This window comes from Octopus bimaculoides, chromosome 2 (assembly GCF_046866305.1).
Source record: "Octopus bimaculoides isolate indiv1 chromosome 2, ASM4686630v1, whole genome shotgun sequence".
In the NCBI taxonomy this organism is placed as follows: domain Eukaryota; kingdom Metazoa; phylum Mollusca; class Cephalopoda; order Octopoda; family Octopodidae; genus Octopus; species Octopus bimaculoides.
In genome coordinates this window covers 68,823,730-68,839,581 of record NC_142929.1, presented here as the reverse complement: position 1 = coordinate 68,839,581, position 15,852 = coordinate 68,823,730, and the positions used below count along the sequence as shown (strand labels likewise).

General features: G+C 38.0%; 1 long non-coding RNA gene across 1 annotated transcript in view; it reads left to right on the top strand.

Moving 5' to 3' along the window:
• Positions 1–15,852, top strand: part of LOC149137106 (uncharacterized) — a 23,300-nt gene continuing 7,448 nt past the window's right edge. The window contains exon 1 of the long non-coding RNA XR_016240624.1: positions 1–609. This is a non-coding gene — a long non-coding RNA (uncharacterized LOC149137106). The remainder of the gene's footprint in view (positions 610–15,852) is intronic.

Sequence of the window (15,852 nt, the reverse complement as noted above, 5' to 3'; positions counted from 1 at the left end):
TCTAGTTAAACTGTCTAACCTATGCCAGCATGGAAAGTGGACATTAAATAATGATTATGATGAGGATAAACAATAGTATCATTTATTTCTAGCAGGTCAATTATTAGTTCATTACATTTTCTGCTGTTGAGAGTGATATGGGAGTGTCTGTAATTTGATACAGAACCAATACTACAGGGACTTTGTAAAATACTCTTTTTGTTTTGTTTTTCTTACAAATATACAATATTAAAACACACACACACACACAAATATATGTTATATATATTATTGCTCAGTTGTCTATATGTCAGAAATAAAGAACACTAAAAAAGCAATACTTTTATTTCAAGCTGTATATTACTGTTATGGCATATAACTAGTCAAAATGTTACTGGTGTTTTCACACTGGCTATTGCCCTTGGTAATAATGACAATTCTTCAGACATACTGGCTGGAAGTACATAGCCTTTTTTATGATGGAGGTACATGCATAGTCCTGGTTCATTTGGTGATGACAGAGAGAAAAATGAATAAGTGATGAAAAGTTATAATAATATTTTCTGGGAGGGAAAGAAAAGTTGCCTTCCATAGGACAATATCAGCTGTGGCTGAAGGGGTCATTTATGGGTATGTACAGCTTTCCATTCTTTAGTCTAAAAAAAAAAAAAAAAATGAGGATGTTGCCAAAACGAATTTTTGATTATGAAAGCAGTGACTAAGTATTTCACTTTTTGACTTCAGAAAAGCACTCTGATCGTGGGAATTACTGAATCTGTGGTCTATAAAGCAGAGGTGAGTTTGTCCAACAACAGCAAACACAACAACAATGGAGGGACACTCACACAAATATATGTTGTGGCAATGGAAGCCCCTTCAAGGTCAGTTTAACAGTCTCAGGTCCAAGATGTGCACAATGCTGCAACATCAGTCAGCTATATATGGCAATTAAAAGAGGAATGAACTCTACAAAATCAAATGAAAACTGCTGAAACATCTGAATGAAAGAAGAAGATGCTAGATTTGCTTGGCTGAGAAGAGAATCATTGTAAAAATTCCCACAACCCAGGTGTCATTCGTAAAATCAAAAAGTGAAATATTTCATTGAAATTAGGTGCCTTATTGATGTGAATATTTCTTCGAAAATCAAAGAGAAAGAGGATAACTATAGACAACAGTTTTAAAGCCTCCAGCTGTGAAACCCAGATTGTAAATTCTCATTTATACCCATAATAATTGGTGTACTAGGTTTTTCAAATAAATGCATAAGTGATGATCTGGAAAAGCTGGGATTACAAAATCACTAGTCAACTAGCAAACACATGCATTACAAATACAATATGTATGGAAAACAGTAAAAATCTGCAACACTTTTATCAAGTTTAAAATGTAAATTTTTTCTAAAGATAGAGCTTTGTATCTTTGTTAGAAACCAGCTCTTTCCTCAGAGGAGAATTCAAATAATTAAAAACAGATGCATATATAAATACATACATATACATTCAAACACATGCATACATACATACTTACATGCATACAAATTTCTGTAGAGTTAACACAAAGCTATATTACAAGTCATTTGCTCCAACATAATGTACAGTGGGATCAAACCCAAAACCATGTAGTTATGAAACAAACTTCTTAATCACACAGCCAATCCTTGCTTGTCCCCAAAGTACTAGTATTGTTGAAAAATCATAAAACATAAGATTTAAAATTCAAACTTCCAGTCATGTCTGAATTGATCTAGAAATGATTATCTATCTCCTTTACAGTAAACAATAACTTCCAGGTATGTCACATCCTAAATCAATATCCTTTCTAAATGACACATTCTTGCATTTCTAGGCAAGTTGTCAAGTAAAACATAGTAATAACCACTCCTTAAGTTTTTCTTAGTATTGGAATTTGAAATGTATACCAGTCAAAAGAAGATAATATGTGTCTGAGTGAGCATTATAAAAGAATTTATCATTATTTTTGCATTTGTATATGTTTTGCAACATTGTTAATGGGACATCATGTGTTGAAACAAATATTATTGTAAGTTGAGAATGTTGTTCTGTCTGTATGCTCTAGTTTGCATTAGTTTCACTGACAGACGAGAGTCCAAACGACCAGACTGCTTGCCTGTCTATCTACATATCTATCTCCTCCTTGTTCTTCTTCTTAGTAGCTGTCTACTGCAACCAGCAACAGATTGGGGAGTGGTGGCACATTGCTGAAGAAGGATCTGAACAATGGGGGTATGACTCTGGCCATAACTCTGCTCAGCACAGAGTTAAAGATTTTAGTTAAGATGCTTGCCAAGAAGCTAGAGCTTGTTGTTAGTTGTGTAGTTAGTGACATGGAAGCCTGTGCGATCCCTGGTAGGTCTTCCACTATAACCTCAACCTCGTGTAATACATCACAGAACAGGTTGGGAACAAATCTGGTTTTGGTGGCGTACTGGTCAATTTGGATCAGTCCAAAGCACTTGACTGGGTAGAGCATCTCTATTTGGCAGTTGTTCTAAGAGCTGTTAATTTCAGCCGTTTTCAGTGGCTGGATCAACACAATGTACAATGGCATCTGCTCGATGGTCAAATGCTGAATTGTATGTCTCTGAAAGGTGCATTGGGTGGGTTTGCAACAAGGCTATTGGAGAGGCAAGTCCATGTTAACTAGTCTGCGGATCCAGCAAAAGTGTTCAGAGTCTGGTTTGAATCAAATCTCCTGGTGGATAGTAAGTGGGAAGAGGTCATGAGCAATGTGACCAATCTTACATAGAAATAGACTGAGAGGAAGCTGTCTCGGAAAAGACAAGCAGAAGTAGCAAATGCCTACATTGTATCCGTGGTGTACTACCACCTGACCATCGTATCTTGTCCAAAGAAAACTCTGACTAGATTGGTGTGCTTATTTTTCTGATTCTTATGAAAGAGTCAGGTTCCACTAGTCAAGTGATCTGTTGTCAACACCCACTCCATGGTGGTTCTAGGATGCCGTCTTTGATGATGCACCAGTATATACTGAAGCTGACACACATGCAGAGATATCTAAATCGTTGCGATAATATCAACGATAATGAAGAAAGAGAAGGGCAACTGATCTGAACATCTTTTGAGTGAGATGTTTTTTCTGAAGCTTGTCTCTTTGATCAAGTTGCAATTATGGGTCAAACATAGATGAAAGTTGGGCATTTTACACCTAGAATGTTTCTGGTTGCCCACAGCATTGTACCGACTGCACAGAACTGTTAGGCAGAAAAACAGTTCAAGATTTCAATAGGGGATTAGTTGAGGATAAGAGTGACATGGCCTGGGACAGTCTCTGGAAACAGAAATGGTGCATACAGGGGTGCGAAATCATCCTGCATGCAATCGTTTACTACCTGTGCATTAGCAAGATATGGGCTTGTGTAGCACAGCTGCTGTCTTATGTAAAACAAATCCAGCTATTTGCCACATGTATAGTGAAGGTCAAGACACAGCTTTGGCCTGAGCTTTAGTAGAAGGTCGAAGGGACTGAACTAGAAACCGAGTGGTAGCAAAGCGGGCTTCTTAAACACACAGCTACGTCTAATATAAGTACTAAAGACGAATAAAAATAGTTCAAATAGCATACGAGATAAATACTTGATTTAGTGAAATTATCTCCCTTTTAAAAGAGTAATGATAAAATAACTTCTGACAACTGCGATCAAACCTAAATGAGGAGGGGAGATAAGTTACATGTAATTCAGGGGAGATAATGTCATACCATTCAGGCAAATACAATCTGTCTGGCGACAAGAGGGTATATTCTTTTCTACTCTAGGCACAAGGCCCGAAATTTTTGGGGAGGGGGTCAGTACGCAACTGGTACTTAATTTATCGACCCCGAAAGGATGAAAGGCAAAATCGACCTTGGTGGAATTTGAACTCAGAACGTAAAAACGTTTCTGCCAGTTCGCCGCCTACAAGAGGGTATATTATGTTCCCTCTTGTCTCCCGACAACATTTTTGATTGACGTAAACGTGATGAAAGAAAACATTAGATTATTAAAGGATACGTATTAAAGTAAAAGAAATTTAATTCTTCCCAAAGGAAATAATGATATAACATAATTTTTTATGGAATGTGGATCTCGAAGCATACTTAGAGCTATAAATAATAGCTTGCAAATATTGGGTTGAAAAACCATTTTGAATAGAATATTCGAGAATAGCCAAATGAATGGAAACTGAAAGGAAATGTTAATTTTTGAAAATGTAATGAAACATGAAGCTATTCCCTCCTCTTTCTCGTTCATGTTATCATCATCGTTTACATCATCGTTGTCATCATTGTCATCAAGATTATCGTCGTGTTATTGCCTTCGTCATTATCGCTGGTGTTGTCATCATTGGTGTCCTCCTCAACATCAGCATCATCATCATCGTTGTCGTCATCGTCGTCGCCGTCGTCATCGTCATGGTTAAACTATCGTACTTGTTAGGGTGTTCGGCTTGTGATTGTAAGTTCGTGGATCAATCGGCATGTTGTATCCTCAGGCAGAGTACTTCCTCGAAAACCTATTCAGAAACTTCCAGCTTTCTGACAGGTATCAACTGGATTTCCCTGATGTGCCAGTGTGTACATTGAGCAATCACAATGGGTCATTCAAATCGTATCTAGATAGAGTATTTGTTAGGTCAGCGGATAAGAATAGTGTAAGGTGTCCACAATTCAAATTCGTCTACTAATTTGTGATCTGCACAGTCGATTTAGATAGGATACGTAGACAGGGACCCTGTTACTGGAAGTTGAACGCGCCCTTTCCGGCACGAAAAGCCTATAGGGACCGGATTAGCGAACTAGTTAAGCGGCAGTTGACGGGGGCAATCGTTAACAACCCTGAAGAGGCCGATTAGAGCAGAATTGATAGAGTATAGCCAAGAAACAGATTAGAGGGAGAACTAGTTTGTAAACTAGAAGAGGCGATTAGTAAAGGCATCGCGACTGACGTCTTAACGGTGAGAATGACTCTTGACCATTTCTTTGAAGCGAAACACGAAGGTTGCATTGTCAGGGCTAAGGAACATGAAGGAACTAAAGCCAACCGATGGGCTCGAACGATGGAAACGCGACGTGACAGCAACGGTAGCGAACTTTAGTTCATATTTAGATGGCTTGCCGCGGCTCTCGGCAGCGGACACGAGGTTCTGCGAAAGCCGATAACGGCTACTAAACTACAAGAGGTGATGAGTGATTGCACAAGTCGCATATCGCCAGGTTTAGATGGTCTGCCCTATGAATTCTATATATTTGTGCCAGATTTGTTTGGCGACCTCTTGGCAGACATTTACCGCAACTAGCAACAGAACAGGAGAATTCCCAGTGCTGTTTGTCGGGGGTGTGATGACACTGTTGAAGAAGGACGCTGACAGTGGGGACATACTAGGAAATTTTCGGCTCATAACTCTGCTACACAAAATGCTTAGTGGAACTTTGCCCGTTGCCACGTTCTGAGTTCAAATTCCGCCGAGGTCGATTTTGTCTTTCATCCTTGCGGGGTTGATAAATTAAGCACCAGTGAAACACTGGAGTCAATGTAATCAACTTGTCCCTACCGCAAAATTTTAGGCCTTGTACCTATAATAGAAAGGATTTTGATTTTGTTCTTTTTTTTTTCTTTTGAGAAAACTTTATAAAATACTGTTATATTTCGGGACAGTCACTTTTTTTTCTTGCCAAATAAATATACGCACTATATATTTGTTCTTCACTCGTTTATTATTGTTTTCATTTTATTATCTGTTATTTCATCTTATTTTCTTTTTAGAAAATACATTCACAGTAAATTACAAATTTCTAAAGATCATAAAGTAAAGGGAACTAACTCTGTAAAAACACCGAACATTTATTTAAATGGGAATTATCTCCCTTACACTACTTTGCGAAAGTATTAGTGACTAATTGGGAATACGAAATGTAAAGGCAAAATATGTCGAGGTTGGGAAGAAACAAAGGGTCACATTGTTTCTAGCTGACCAATTTCTGGATGATCCAAAGGAATACAAGTGTGTGTGTGTGTGTATGTACGTTTTACTAGATTCTCTAGTGAAATCATTAACTTTTGTCTATTGGAGAAGGCAAATAAATTTGCCACATTCTTCTTCTTCTTCTTCTTCTTCTTCTTCTTCTTCTTCTTCTTCTTCTTCTTCTTCTTCTTCTTCTTCTTCTTCTTCTTCTTCTTCTTCTTCTTCTTCTTCTTCTTCTTCTCATTACTATTGTTATTCTCTTCCCCCTCCGCTCCATCTGTGTTACTTGTACCCCATCCCAGAATGTGCAAGATGGCTTTCCAGGGGTTTGCAACAAAGAGGGTGGGTGAAGTGAACACTTTATTGAAATTGCACCTCTTTCCAGCATAAAATTATTAAGTAACTCCTTATATAACTACTTTGTTCTATTAAACACTACTTTGTTCTATTCCACTCTACTTTTGAAAAAAAAATTAATTAATTAATTATTAAAAAACTGACGTCTACATCTTTAAAATATGACATTTTTGTTGGGAGTAGTGGGTGGAAACTGATCAAATACTTCCTTACGACACAGGGGCATAAAGATTGGGAATCACTGTTCTAGAGAATGGGCTATGTAGGGTGCGTTGATAATTGATATATCATTGAGTGGTAATTATGCAGAATGTGAGATTTTGGTGGCAGGTGAGATGCATTATACAGTATTGAGTATTGGTTACAATTACTATATAGGAGGCTTACAAACATATAAATCTACCTGTATCTTTGTAGATTGAAAACATGACAAACAACCTTTACTTACTTTTTAACCTAACTGGGTTCTCATCAGTGGTGTCTACATCACTTGACCAATCCCATAAAATTAAGTAACCAATTATACACATCAGATCTTGTAGCTTTAGAGAACTGGGGCTACTAATTTGTATGCTATAATGAGTGTGTAACACTTTAAAGACAGAGGTCTGTCAATAAGCAATCCATTCCACATAGTATCAAGGTATGATATGATATATATAAACCTTCATAGTAGACACACAGAGTAAAGTGCTATTTTATTGATACTGTTATTGGAACACAATGGAGATGCAATGGCCCAGTGGTTAGGGCAGCAGACTCGCGGTCATAGGATCGCGGTTTCGATTCCCAGACTGGGCGTTGTGAGTGTTTATTGAGCAAAAACCCCTAAAGCTCCACGAGGCTCCGGCAGGGGATGGTGGTGAACCCTGCTGTACTCTTTCACCACAACTTTCTCTCACTCCTACTTCCTGTTTCTGTTGTGCCTGTAATTCAAAGGGTCAGCCTTGTCACACTGTGTCACGCTGAATATTCCCGAGAACTACGTTAAGGGTACACGTGTCTGTGGAGTGCTCAGCCACTTTCACGAGCAGGCTGTTCCATTGATTGGATCAACTGGAACCCTCGTCGTCGTAAGTGGCAGAGTGCCAACAACAATTGGTACACACCATACTATATTGACACACATCCACTATTAAGAAGGGCATCCAGCTGTAGAAACCTTGCTAGATTAGACTGGGGCCTGGTGCAGCCACCTGGCTTGCCAGTCCTCAGTCAAACCATCTAACCCATGCCAGCATGGAAAGTGGATGTTAAACAATGATGATGATGATAATGACAATGATGTTACTGAGAGTTTCATGCAACCAATCTCTGAGTAACAGTTTGTAAAGTGTTTTCAACTTCAATAAAATGTCATTTTACTCTATCTTTGGTATTCAGATTTTTACTGGAAGGTGATTGTGTAAATGATGTGTCGTGTGAGTTATTTTAGTGGGTGATTGATATAAAGAGTGTGTGTTTTGTGTGTGTAGTTATTGTAATAATACCCCTTTCTCGGTCTTTACCAGAATAAATATCTCACAATATTTGTTGTGACACTGCATTCTGAGTTCAAACCCCACTAAGACCAACTTAGCCTATTATCCTATCAAGGTTTATAAAATAAAGTACCAGTGAAGTACTGGGCTAATATAATCAATTAATTCCTTCCCCTAAATTTCTGACCCCTACTCCAATCCCTGAAATAGGTACAATGTTAGCAATTTTTGCAAAGCAGGGATTAGTTGATATCATTAACTAACTGGCTCTGGAGGAAGGGAGATTCCAGGAGTCTCATGTTCTAAGGGGGAAGAAATGAGCATAGCAGTTAATAAAGTACCTCAAGGATTGGATGCAACAAAGCTGATGAGAGAAGGAGAGGTGAGTGAGTGAAGAATGCATGTGTGAAGGAGGTACTGAACCAATCAGATCTGAGAAACAAAGGCTGTTATAGTAATGATAGAAGAGAGAGAGAGAGAGAGAGAGAGAGAGAGAGAGAGAGAGAGAGAGAGAGAGAGGGAGAGTGGGAGACTACATTCTTGTGAGGTAGAGGCTGGAGTGATTTTATGCCAGTCAGTTGAATGACCTTTTTCTTGATGTAGTCCAGAATGTCTGTATGTGCGCATATGTGTGTAGCAGCATTGTTGTCCCATTGTGGGCCTCACGTGAGCTTGTTGTGATTCAGCCTAAGTGTTCTTAGGAATGTACACTGATGTGGCTCCTCTTTTATTCATCAACTGGATATGAAACTTTAAATTTATAAGGAAGGGAAGGCAAACATAAACGTTAACATTTATTATTTTCAAAAGAACATTTATGATATAAATATAGCAAAATAAAATATCTGCTACTTGGAATTGAAACTGGATTTCAGACTCAGTTTATTGTAAACTTAACTGTTACTCAAAGATTATACCAACTGCTTAATAAGTAAGAAGTGCCTTAAGTCCTTGGACTCATAGAGCTGGTTACCCAGTTTTCATGGTATATATGAGGGAGTGCTGAAAAGTTCCTGACTTTAAGGGTATTGCAAAAGGCCTGGTTGGAGGCTCAACCTTCCGGGGCTTAGAAAAACTGAAAGAATGTCACAATAAGTGTGTGAATCTGACAGGGGAATATGTTGAATAAAATCATAATTAACTGATCCTCCTGTATTTTCTTTTACCCCAAAAAGCCAGGAACTTTTCAAGACTCCCTTGTAAATGATTGAGATTAAAGCTGAATGGGATTCCAGTCCATTACAAGGTTACTCATTTACAGCTAAGTGAACTGAAGCAATGTGAAATGAAGTCTTTTGCTCAAGAACACATTGTACTGCCTAGTCTGGGAATCAAAACCACAATCTTTGCAATCATGAGTGCAATACCCTAACACTAAGCCACACAACTTCACTATTTTCTCAGTAGAATGAATAAGAAAAAAAAAGAAAAGAAAAAGGAAAACATCATTTTCAGTTTAGACTAATGTATCCTTGAAAACACATGCAATTCAGATTCAGTGTAAAATTATTATATAATTCACCAGTACAAAGTACTATTCTCCATTCTAAGTACCAATGTTTCCTCTGCCACTTGACCAAATTACTAATATGTATGTAAGTTAAGAGAGGAGTTCAAGATTATTTCTTTCTTAAATATATTTTACTTTAACTTTTTAATGAGCTACTTTTCTTTTATAAATATAATATAAATATAAATTTAGTTCCTGTAGAGTATGTTTTGTGGTACTATGGAAGCCATTGATTATAATCATGGCTAATATTATCAAACTGTTATTGTTATCAAAATTAAAGGTCATGAGAATACATTCATCCATACATACACACACACACACACATACATACATACATACATACATACATACATACATACAAAGAAAAATATCCTGCTGTTGATGTTGAAATTCCAATGAAGGAGACTTGGATCTAGGTTAGAAACCGATTCTTTCTCTATTGGCAAGAAATCTTGAAATAAACTGAATAATGACATACATACATACATGTATGTATGTATGTGTATTTATGTGTGTGTGTGTGTGTGTGTGTGTGTGTGTGTGTGTGTGTGTATGTGTGTGCATGTGTGTGTGTGAGTATGTGTGCATGTGTGTCTTTGTCTTGACAGCACATGATAGTTATAAACAGACCTTAGACTCATTTAAGAGGTGCCCCTTGTTTTCAGTCTTCTATGAAAACCTGTCCTGCCATGGGGAAATATTTGCTGGTGTGCTAACAGTTGAGGGTTAATTATGTAAAGTGCATCTGGTTGCAGAAAATCCACTTCAGTGGGTGCTAATACAGGAAGGTGGATACTAAAAGTGATGACAGTGATGCTAATAATGTTGCTGATGCTGATGATGATTATGATGACAACAATACCATGATGGTGACAGTTGCAATGGTGATGATTAGATGATAGCAACAACTATGATGATGACACTGATGACAATGATGATGATGATAATGATGATGATGCAATGATGACAATAATGATGATGATGATGATGAAGATGATGGCGATGATGACAATGGCAATGACGACTGTGATGGCGATAATGATTATGTTGATGATGATGATGACAATAACGATGTTGACGACAATGACGATGACGGCGACGAAGACAACGAAGATGACAATGACAACAATGATAAAGATGATGATGATAATGAAGACTGACGATGATGATGATGATGATGATGATGTTTATTTTACACCGTCTATTTATTTGGAAACAGTTAAAGAAAATAAGAAGGTCACCTAATAAAAATAAGACCACCCTCTTGAATGAAGTGAGAAGAGTACTTTATGTTGCAGTTGTGCAAAACCCGAGACAAGTGGTGTAAAGTATCTCAACAAAGGTCACCATGTACTGTCAGCAGTGAGGTTTGAACTCCAAAACACCAGTTCCTTATCTACTTAGTCACCATATTACTGTCTGAGATTATTACATAAAATATATTACATCTTTTTATAGTAAAGTTAAGAAAGAGGATGAAACCAATATCACTGTGAATGGATGAAAGAGACTTTGGTTAAGTATTTAAAAAAATTAATTAGTCTCAAGAGGAAGAAGAGAAGGAAGAAGAAGAGGAAGGAGAGAAGGAAGAAGATGAGGAGGTGGAAGATGGATGAGTATTCCTGTTCTTTCCAAGACCATTTGGGTTAAGAGGTAAAGATAACTAAGAGTATAGATAATGAAGTTGTTAGGGGTAACAGTCAAACACCCAATTGATTTACTGGTTCATATCCTGTCTCAGGAGCTGCAAGCATTAAGTCCCAGACACTTAGTTCTCGACAGTCTAATCCACTTTATTATAAATACAGTGGTTCTAAAACTGACATTGCTAGTCTCACCATCCAACTTCATCCCATCACAACCCACTGAAATGTGGTAAAGATTTTAATGTGGTGTGAAAGAAGGAAAGTTGTAAATCTAGTCGAGTTAACGGTTCCTCATGAGGATTATATGGACGCCACGCGGGCTCGAAAGATTGACCGTTATGTAAACCTCCTCGAGAAATGTGAAGACGCAGGCTGGAAAGCGGAACATTTTCCAATCGAAGTTGGATGTAGAGGGTTTGTAGAACACAGTGTGAGACGACTGCTGTTATCGTTAGGCCTAACTCATCGTAAGGTAAATATCACCACGAGTGATATCCAAAATACAGAGTAGAAGGCTAGCCACTGGATTTGGTTAAAAAGAGACGATGAACGATGGCTAGAGAAATATTGAGCTTTGTTTTTAATAACCAGTTGATCTAGCAAGCAGGGCCTCATAACAGTGAGTGGGGGCCGGTGCGTATTGATGCCGTCGAGAGGTAGGCCCCGAAACGGCACGCATTCTCTCCTGATGATCCCATACACTTGCTGGCTTCCGGTATGCGGAGTTCTTGACTGGTAGCACTTGCATGTGTGAGTTGTTTGCAAGACAATGCTGCCACGAGCAGCAGCAACAACAGTAACAGCACCATAATCACTGCCAACTGCCAGTTTTTATTACTGAAAAGACAAAATAAAGTTTACATCCATGTATTTAGCCATATAGCCCCTCTATAGCAAGAAACCTGTTCTGCTCTGGTCTCTAATGCTTTTACCCCTCATCTCTTAGCATAAAGTAGACCCCTCAATTTATGTGGTTCATACCCTTCCCTTTGTACATTAACCCTTTTGTTACTATATTTCTGTTGAAATACATTATTTTTGTTTCATTTGATTTCAAAAATAATCTTTTATCTTCTGTCTTTTATCTGTTTCTGTCATTAGACTGTAGCCATGCAGGGGCACTGCATTGAATCTTTAGTTGAATGAACTGACCCCAGTATTTATTTATTTTTTTTAAAGCCTGGTACCTATTCTTTATCAGTCTCTCTCCCTAAACTGCTTTGTTACAGGGATGTAAACACACCAACACCAGTTGTCAAGCGGTGGTCACACACACACACACACACACACACACACACATTACATACTTCTTTCAGTTTTTGTTTACCAAATTTACTCACAAGTCTTTGGTTGGCCTGTGGCTATAACAGTAGCGGGCACTTGCCCAAGGTGCCACACAGTGGCACTGAACCCGGAACCATGTATTTGGGAAGTAAGCTTCTTATCACACAGCCATGCCTATGCTTGTGAAAATGTTAGTAAAACAATTTTTGTCATGATTACATTTAGAAACTAAATTTACATAAAATTTTGATGTAAGGTTTTAATTTAAATCACTATAAATAGGAAATTTATATCATAGATCCTGGGGCTGTCTTAGGTGGGGTTGGTATCAAAAGGGTTAATGGCAGGAATGCTGTTATTTCTAATCTCTTACTTCTCTTTACTACTCTTTATTTTTTTGTAACACAGGCATCTCACCAGATATGTACCACTCCCAACTAGAAATATTTTGAAACTATTTCCTTATGTTTACTTGACAACCTAATCTCGTTCAACATCCTCTCTAAACAACCTTTTGCTTTTCATAGTCAGAAACCTGTATTATTCCCAATCAAAATTTTACAAAACATAAGTCTAACGATATCAGACAATCATTCATGGTGGTTACATATGAAAAAACGTGACCAAAACTGCATCTAAAAAAAAACTAAACTTCCTTTTCGTGTCAGATAATATTTCAATGCTGACCAATAACCAGTTCCATGTAATGCAAAAATGTAAAGATATGATTCATATTACCCTAGATACATATAACTCCTGGTCTTTAGTTCAGTGGGGAGTAAGATTTGGCTGCTACTTCTAGAAGATCAGTCAATTGCAGAAAAGCTTCTTTGTTGACTTGTGTTGTTGTTTGTGTTTTTGATAGTTGCATTGTTAGTTGTGTCAATGAGAAATATAATCAAAATACAGAATTAAGTGTTCATAGTGTGACTTTAAACTACATCCAATAGTGGGTGCCTGGTTCAGGAGTTTCAGGGCTTTGAGGAGTGTGGAACTACCTCTTAGGCACTATTGTTCCCAGTTCTACTCTAACGTGGAATAGTACCACTTGTCATGGTTCTAGCTATGGTGGCATCATTGTCCCTCTTGTTTATCAGGTATTTAGTAGCTATCTCCTGTTCCTGGATAACGAAGGTATATCCTTCTAGGTGGGGTGTAACATATCTATCATGTTTCCAAGAGAGGCTACTCTTCCTGTCAATGCTGTTGTTACCCTCTTACTGTGGGGTGTAATGTATCTATCACAGCTCCAGGAGAGGCTACTCTTCCCACCAATGCTGTTGTTGCCCTCTGGCTTATAAGATATGTATCTATGCATTGCTTTTTGTTGGTATGATGCCTGCTTCTCTTCCAGGTTTCTGTTTAGATATGTCAGTCCAATCTCCTTTGGATTACATGAGACAGTTGTATTCTTAGAGTACCAGCAAAGTAGCTCTTCTCCTACTCTGGAGATGTTGCTCTCACTATTCAGCAGGTGTTGTCTGAGTGGTACAATGCAACATTCAAAGGCTGTTTGGCCTGACCTTATGCTTCTACCACCATCACTTCATCTCTCTTAGAACCTATCAGTATTGCTGATAATGTGGCAGTTACCAGTGGCAGTCAGTACTTTTCTGGTTTTGATGTCTAGGCTGTGTATCTCGTCGAGTGTCCAGTCCAATATCTCAATATCCAGTATGTTGGTACTGGCCTCAACTGCCATCACTTCATCTCACATAGATCCTTCCAGCATCACTGTTAATGTAGGTATTGCCAGAAGTGGTCAGTACCTTTCTGGTTTTGATGTCTAGGTTGTGTATCTCAAGTGTTAGTTGTGCATCCCAAATGTTAGTCCTAGCACTAGCACTGCAAAAGCATTGAGTGACATGGTCTTGTTAAATGCAGACAACTCTCTGTTCCATATTTTCTAGGGTCTACAGAAGTACTCTTTTGTTATTCTGGCTTTAGTCACAGCAGCAATGTATACAGCAATCTCATTGATTTCAAAGTTCTTGTAGTTTTCAGCATTAGAGATAGGGGAGATAGGCAAGCTGTTGACGTACATGTCCTCTATCAGGTTGACAATCTTCCCTTGGTTGACTATCACTATAATGTATGAGTTTTTATCTTGCCCAGACTCCATCGTGAGAATGCTGTGACTAGTTCTAATTTTCTCTTGTTGTTGATCGTATTACCTTAATATAACTTTAGGTCATCAACAAAAAATATGTAAGTGACATTAACTTCATTTTTTCCTACATATCCCAGCATGTAGTCTTGGCATTTTGTTAACAAGGCTAATAAGGGGTTCACTGCCAATATAAACAACATTATAGATAATCTAACACCCTGGAATATGTCTATCTGTCTGTCTGTCTGTCTGCCTGCCTGTCTACCTGCCTGCCTGCCTGCCTGTCTGTCTGCCTGTCTGTCTGTCTGTCTGTCTGCCTGCTTGCCTGCTTGTCTGTCTGTCTGTCTGTCTGTCTGTCTGTCTGTCTGTATGTATGTATGTATGCATGTGTGTGTGTCTGTGTTTGTGTTTGTGTCACCATCATCACTCAAAAACTGGTTTTGGTTTGTTTATGACTTTGTAACTTAGCAGTTTGATGAAACAGACCAATAGAATAAGTACCAGACTTATAAGGATATGTACTGGGGTTGATTTTTTTACAACTAAACCCTACTAGGCAGTGTCCCCTGCATGGTTGCTGTCCAATGACTGAAACAAATAAGAAAAAAAAAAAGATAAAAAAATCTATATAATCTAAATTTCTGTTTTGCAACCATACTCCGTCACCTCAAAATGACTATAGTTTCCCACACAGGGTCCCCACTGGGTCATCAATGTGGACGCCAGTGGAGCACTAGTTAACATCATTTACAGTTGGAACTATGGTGGTATCTGATTGTCCTCAAACCTCTGACTTTTGCCCTTGATTGAGGAAAATGTGCTTGCTGAGGAAGATTTAGCAGCTATTTCTCATGGACCAAGCAATCATGTAGATGTTCCTTCATTGCCTATTTATGTAAAATGTCAAAGTGGATAGAGTGTTAAACAAGTAACTTCAGTGTACTAAATTCAAATATGTTCTAAATAATCTGTTGAGTCTTTTAGTCGGACATTTAATTGAATTTGCCTTTGTTTGTCCGGACGCTGACAATGAAATACCAGATATTTTGGAAATGTTATCTGCAGTAGCTTGACATGCTATCCAGAGAAAGATGTATCTCAGAAGCACTTAATACTGTAGTGTGGGTGGGTTTAATATCAGCCTGATGATCTCTTATAACTCACAAAGACTTCTATTTATATAATCTAGAATAGCTTGACAATGATTGGATGAAAATAATGTTATCTATCTGGAATTGCAGACAAGTGATGGGTCAAAGTGACAAGGTGGTGGTTGTAATTTATTCGTTTATTATTATCTTTTTTTTTAATTATTACATCCTGTTAAGAGAATGAACTTCTTTCATTTTACTATTAGCAAACCCAAATATACTGTGTTAGTTCTAGTGGTGATCTTTTGCAGTGAGCTTTCATTGTTTGCTTGGCAAACAACTAAATACTTCTTGCATGCATAATTGACCAGCACCAATTCATCTCCTTACCGCCCTCTCCCACACCC